Source organism: Solea senegalensis, linkage group LG5, assembly GCF_019176455.1.
Source record: "Solea senegalensis isolate Sse05_10M linkage group LG5, IFAPA_SoseM_1, whole genome shotgun sequence".
In the NCBI taxonomy this organism is placed as follows: domain Eukaryota; kingdom Metazoa; phylum Chordata; class Actinopteri; order Pleuronectiformes; family Soleidae; genus Solea; species Solea senegalensis.
The window spans coordinates 2,091,227-2,098,756 of NC_058025.1; positions in this window are offsets into that span (position 1 = coordinate 2,091,227).

Here is a 7,530-nt window from a genome sequence, read left to right on the forward strand (position 1 = left end):
GTTGAATTGGTATTCAAAAAACTTTTGATCTTTTTTGGGTTTAAATGGCTTTAATTGCTCGATTGTAGTGATTCTTACAATTTAAATCTTGTGCTCAGTATCATAGATTTCACCAGAAACAGAAGTAACATTATCATCACATTTATATAATAATTTATAATAATAATCCTGTGTAAATCTGCTCATTTTAGTGTGAAGAGGCCTAAGAATCTGTGATCAGACTCTCTGTATCCGAGAAAGTTGTTAAAACTCGCCTTCAAAATCCTTTATTTATCATCATTTCACTCTCAAACATGTTCTCATTTTGACAGAAATTGCCTCTGTTTCCACAAATTCCTTCCTTCCTTCAGTCCTTATTTATTTATAGATTGAGCCCCCCGTTGATTGAATCTGGCCTAAGGTTCTAACTCTTTTCTTTTTTGGATAATTCTGTCTGGACTTTGTTCTCGTTTGTTCTGTAGCTGTTGTGTTCCACATTATCGGCCCGTGTGCTGCTCTGTTTCCCATTTGCTCCGAGACCCCATTGAAAGAGGACAGATACATCTCGAGGGGGTTTTTATCCCATGAGAATAAAAAAGTCTGAGCGTATTACTCACCAGTGTGGGTCGAGACTCGCGTGCATCTGGATGCATCATGATCGCGATGTTGACGCGCGAACTCGGTGGCACCGAGTTTAATTACGGGATAAATCAGCGAGGTCATTTTTTTTTTGTCAGTGGAGCTTTTTAATCGTCCTGCAGTGAAAATGCAGCGACTCGGTCAGTTTTAAATAACTGTAAGTCACTTTGTGCCATCTGCTGTTGTTTATGAGACTAAAAAAGAATAACAGAAAGCAGAGGAAGCACGCATATTTAATTGGCTGTTGACATGTTAGGCCATGGCCAGCATTTTCAGTTGACCACCCACACGTCAGTCGGGCTTTCTCGGTGACTCCACTGTGTAAAGTAATGCAGCATGTATTTGAATCTTTCATTTTAGTTTTTAGTTTGTTTGAGTCCAAACACTTGCACCAAATCCCATTGAGAAAATCAGTGATTTTACATGACGCCACACAGGGGTCGTTGATCCACTGCTGCCTCCATCAGTAAGTTCAAATGTGTTATCTTGCGACTTTAATGTCTGAAATCCTCAGTATGGATGTAAATAAATGACGAAAACTTAGTAAACAAGGCAGCGGGAGAGCAGCAACTCTTATGTCCCTGCTACTCAAAAACGCTGATTTTCTCTATGGACTTTGGCACAGTTGGGAGACTGAGGGATTACGTAGTACGTAGAAAATGAAACGATCTTTTTCTCTGTCCCTGCCGCAGGGTCAACGGAAATGGCAGCAACTGTAAAGCACGCTTTTAAAAAAGGATCTGTCCCTTTTTTAGTGACCCCATGTACTTAAAATACTAAAGAATCACTCTGTCCTGGAGCCAGTGTCTGCTCAGGGAAAGTATGGTACACACTCGTTCATCACGAGCCGAGTCTCAAGAGACATTTGGAGGAAAAACTCCGTTAAATCAGTCGCTGCTTTATCGCCGCGTCGATGCCAGGGAGTGTGAAAATAAAACCTTGTTCTCTGTGTGTTTCCTGACAGAAAGCAGGTGTGCTTGTTATTTCTACATTTGAACATACAGTGTCGGTCATAATAGGCCGCTTTTTCTGCCACATCATCCTTCACCTCCCGCGTCAGTCCGCGCCTGGTTTTGCTGCTCCGGAGCAGGACCAGTGTTTGGCCGTGCAGTGGCAGCTCAGCGCCGGCGTCACGGTGACGGATGCCTAATGACATACATGCTCATTCTGCCATGGCTAGAATGCCCTTTCATGGCAGCGCATGCACATTTATGGAAGACTGCGACTTTAAACAAGGGTGAATGTGGATGGATTAGCCCGCTTTTCGGGAATCTGCGTCGTCCCGGAGGCCCGGGAGTCCAAATATTTAGTCTTTCTATTGTTAGTCTAAGTTTGGAGAGTATGTTTCCATGCACAGTTAAGCTGTATATAGCTCGACTACACCATTGACGTGGACACTCCACTACACTAGGTGGCGATATGCCCCATTTCAGTTTGTTAGCATCAGGCATTTTCAGGCGTTATCCATTTGTACTTGGAATTTTCCAAGGTTGGGAACGCCCAGTTCAAAACTCCAAGCACAAACGCTGCTACGTTTACATTCAAAGCACTTCTGGTGAACTTGGGTTGACGTCACTCCCAGTTCCGATGTTTATGGAACGTACGCTTGATTTATATGGTATTTATAACGCTTTATATTGCTGTGTTTATTCTGGTCATTTATTGTTGTTTCTAGATCTCACAGCCTTTTAATCTTGAACCTTGTTCTTAAACAATCTGTCTGTGTAGTAGCGACAATGATCCCATAGTCCCGGTTCAGAACTGGGATTAACATCTGTCCTCAGTGAGCTAATCTCATGTGGACAGAGTTAATTACGAGTGTTCACATTCACATGTGGCACTAAAGTGCATCCAGGATGCGTCTCCTTTGACCACGTACAGTATGAATGGATCTGCCGCCCCCACCCCGCCCCTTTATTTAAATACACAATGACATCATGACACCAGAACAAAAGTCTGACTGTACAGATGTGTCTGATGTGAGCGTGTGTGCACTCGTGAGGGAGACAAGAAGCTCCAGTGAATCATAGAATAGAATAGAAGAGACTTTACTTAACACAACAACTTGGTATTCCAATCATTAAAAACAAGGCAGGGTTGTGAGTATGGAAGTATAAAAATAATATAAATATAGATTAAAAATACATAGAAATAAGCGAGGAGTAAAATCACTGCATTTTGCATTTTACAAAAGCTCTACTCGCACTGTTGTAACACGAAATAAGATTAAAAAAGACACATTCAGTGTTAATACTGATTTGCAGAAGTGTGACTTGACTCAAGTCTAACTTAAGTCTGACTTTGAGGATTTGCTTTTAACGCTGGTAACAGACTCAACTCGACTTGTGGAATATGAACATTCTTACGGGTTATCATTACAATTTGTTTTTGAATTTTGCTTTTGCTGCCTTGCGTACTAACCTGGCAACCGAGTGACGCCAACACCACTACGTGAAATTCCATCTGACACTTCCCACAAAAGAAGGTAAGACAGGAAGTCAGTGGGTTGTTATTTGAATCTAACGCCACTTAAGATATTGATGGGTCAAAAGCTGCTTATGATAAATGTTTTTAAGACGAATATTTAAGATTATTTTACCGTTGTTTAATGTCGGCCTGATGTCAGTGTTGTTTTCCTAAAAATAAATCTGATTAAAAAAACTGAAACTGCTGCGGATCAGAGGACTTCAGCTGAGGACGGTGTCTCTAATCCGTCCCGAGGACAGCCTGCGTTCATGCAGCTGCAGGAATGTGGACACACGCGTCCTTAAATTACATCTCAATGTGGTTTTTGTGATCAGATCCCAGACCCCACTGGGACACTTCAGATTGGTACGTAGCGTAGCGTGATCTGGCTCAGATCTGGATGTTAATCCCAGGTTCCTGAACGTGTTCATACAGTTTCCTCTGACACTGAAGAATGATCTGAATGCGTAAATGCGGTCAATCCACTGCGGGAACTGGACTGACCTTCAGGGACTGATACATTTTTTCATCATGTGTAATTATAGATCTGCTTTTCTTTGCAGGTTTCTGTTCACCTCCTTCTAAGCGCCACACTCGCGTGGAAACTCACTGCAAACTTTATCTCCACTTGTTGCATTTTCTTCGTCTCGCTGAGGTTTTGGCTTCGTTCGTTGTCCGGCTTTTTTTTTGGCCGATCACTCGTGACAGGAGGCGATGAGCAAAGCCAGGTCTGGTCCGAGGGAGATTTAAGAAAACATACTCTCCTGTCTCCTTCTTTGCTTTAGCAACCACATATTCACAAACTGAAGTATCACCACAAACACAAACGCAGCCCCTCCCTGAGCAAAGTCATTACCATCAATTTAAAATGTTAACAGAGGTGTTGTGTTTAAAGTGCTTCAGGGAATCGGTGGAAATCAGTCGTCGTTTGTTATGCAAATGGCTCAGTTAATTCAAAATTTAGCTAATGAGCTTTCTAAAGCCCCTTTCACACTGAAACATTAGCAAGTTAACCTGGAGTTTGTGAACCTGGAGTGAACTTGCAAGAAAAACGTCAATTAACACAGTGGTTGATCGACTGACTGTTTGATAAAAGGGAACGGCTCGTTTTAAGATTTCATGTCTTTAAAGTGAAGACTGGATGTTAGTTTACAGAGGAGAGGAGGTAAATTAATGAATCACTAAGTTAGGAAATGTCGCGTTTGCGAAGAAGAAATGAGCAAATTCAACCACAGAGGATGCGGTTTCCCAGTTTGAAAAGGGAAGCCCACAAATTAGCAGTTATCCACCAGGGGGCGACTCCACTGGTTGCAAAAAAGAAACTTTAACTTTAATCGATGGGGAATGGAAAAACGAGCTTGTACTTCTTACTTGATTTATAACGTTAGGATTTCTCAAGAGTTAATGGTCTCAATCACTCGTTTCAACTCATCTTCTACTAGTTGTAGTTTTAGAGTAAAAGTACAACAGTACTTTTTTGTGATTGACAGCTGGTATCGTAGAATAAGAGCTTGCATGGTTGCAGGTGACGTCTGTGAATTTCTGCTTCCTAAAACTGTCACGGCAGCGGCCAAATTGCAAATCTGTCAAAACGGTGGACGATTATGTCCATTTTTAACAGTACAGTCTATAGCGTTATCAATTGTGACAAGAGCATTGTGGGTAACGTAGCGACTAATATTTAACCATAACTGTAACTTAGTATATCATTTTAAATTGGTTCAGTAAAACTCAATTTTATGCATGTCATTTTAAAAGAGAACGCACATTCATTTCAATTCTGCAAATTTGTTTGAGGACCCAAAAATAAAATCTCCCGTGACCAACCTGTGGGTCCCAACCCAGTCTTTGGGAACCACTGATGGGGTCAATCCCGTTTAAACTGTTTTTTTTTACCAGTCGTGCTGACGCAGAGGCTCAAACATGGTGTACAACATTTTTTTTGCAATGAAATGTTATAGTTTTAACTCTTAACTCGTTCATTAAAGTTATTTCTGTAACCTGATGGCGCCAACTGTCACCTGACGTCCATACCTCATAATGCATTTAACATTCTCTGCGCTGCTCCTGTGTCCTGGCCTCAGTTCAACGAGTGAGAGAGGACGGTGAGCGATGTCCTCTGTGGTGGAGACAGCTGTAAAACACATTGATTTGATAAATAAGTCCAACAAAAAAACCATTACTCTGCTGAAAAAGGGGTCTGTGTTTGCTGCGGCCACACTTAAAATCAAATTAAGGGCTTTTGTTTGTTTGTGTTAACAACACAATGGAATGCAAATGGCCTCCACATTTAAATGGAGGGATTTCACACCTTCAGCCTTATCATGGAAGGAGGTGGAGGAGGAGGTGAAGCCAGGCGGGGAGGAGGAGATGGATACTTGTGGCCTCGGCAAATTGACTTGAGCCTGTGGTTTGTAATTAGGTTTGGATAAAGGTGCATTTCCACAATGTTTGCATGTGCGGCAAACACAAACTGAGCAGCGTTAGATCACAGAAGAGTTTGATAAGATAATGAACGCGAGGAACTCCAGTTGAGACAAATGGCCCGAAGACATGAGAGTGAGTGATGTTTTCTATCACATTGGCTTTTTATTGGGTTAACCCAAATCTCTAAATGCCACCCCAGAATAACCAATAATCTTATCTTATGAGGAATCGAGCTCTCACACTGAAAATCAGAACTGATGAAAATTTTTATTTAAAAAATTGGAGGAATAGAAAAACTGCAAAATATAGTTTAAAAAAATAAAATAACATAAAATTGGAGGAATATGTAAAAGTGGTGTAAACTGGCTCTGTAGCACCCCCCTAAGGTGAAACGCGGATGGAGAAAGCTGAAATCAAGTTGCACCAAATTTCACGAAACTTGCTAGAAACATGTCACAGCCCAAGACAAACAGAAAAGTCCATTGCAACCATGGCCTCAACTCAACAGGAAGTCGCCCATTTTGAATTTGGTCGCCCATCTTGGCGATTTGCACGTTTCGTAAATGAAGCGCATTCATCGAACCATCATAAAAAAGAAATGTGAAAATTTGGCGTGGATCTCATTTATTTGAACTTTGCAACATATATGATCTCAAGTAAGGCAGAAACCTTTACAATATTATAGAGAGAAGAGAAAACCAAACAATGAATCAAAGATGTGCAGCATCTGCCTCGCCCGGTTGTGGTGAAAGGAAAAATGTGGGAGAGAAAGTGAAAGACTGAGGCGAGGGTTTTTAGACAGGACATTTCTGAATCACTTTTTAAAAATGGAAACAAATTCTGTTTGGCACGACAGAGCTTTGTTACCAAAGTTACATTCTTTGTGGAGAGTGTGTTTGTTAGCCGAGATGATATTAAGTGTGCTTACCGCGTCTTCCTTCCACTGTCCCGGGGGACACATTGTCCTTGCCGGGACACATACTTGCAACCACTGGAATGAGGAGTCTGCAGTCCCACTTTGTGCATCCTGCGTGTTGCTGACGTTATTTGGAGACGCTGAGCTGAGCATGGTTTGCTTTTTTCTTTTTCTACCATAAGATAAATATCAAGTCATTTTTCAAAAACACCTCCTCTCACTGCACAGCAGTTTCCTCATACTAATGTCTCCGTCTTCCTCGTCCAAACTGCAGCAGGAACGTTCAAATCCTCTTTTCTTCAACTAAGCTTTCTATTTTTATTTGTTTGTTTTTCTGTGACTTTTTTTTTTGTGCCAATTTTCTATTTTTCTTATTGCATCTGATAAAACTGATAAAATACACAATAAAAATCACAATAATCGCAATAATGGCACATATTAAAAGTTATTGAACCACACTGGTCTTTCTTTAAATATTGCATCATCAATCATAAATATTACTGAACAAAAATGACTAGCCTTGATCAAAACCGCAATAACTTTTATTATGCATTATACAACCAGTAGGTTGTATAATGCTAAATAAAGCTGTTGACAGATGTTCGATCATTGTTAATAGTGTTACGTGAGTCAATCGTAACAATATGCGTTCATGTGCAGCACAAACACGCGCTGTTGTCTTTACTAATGCTGTTAGAGCATATTTTTATCAAGAGTTAATGGAAATGATAAGATTTTTAGGAATGTCATCATTTATGTGTAGTTTTTACCCAGATGTGTGTTTTCTTGTTTTCATTATTTGTTTAAAAGGGAGTTTTTGAGTTGTTGCCTGTTCTGTGATGAAGGTACAAATAAATCCGGATCATAATCAACACATTCATTCACTCTGTGCAATAAAACTGGATGCGTGCAAACATTTGCATATGATACAATACAAGTCTAATATGTGAAACAGCACACATTTTATTTATATTTATATTCAAACATTTCACTTTAGTGAATAGTCACATCATAATCTTTATTTTACTCTCATATTTCTTTATTTTAATTTACGTTTTGCTCTTCTTTTGCACCAACAACCAGTGGACAATAACACCTGATTC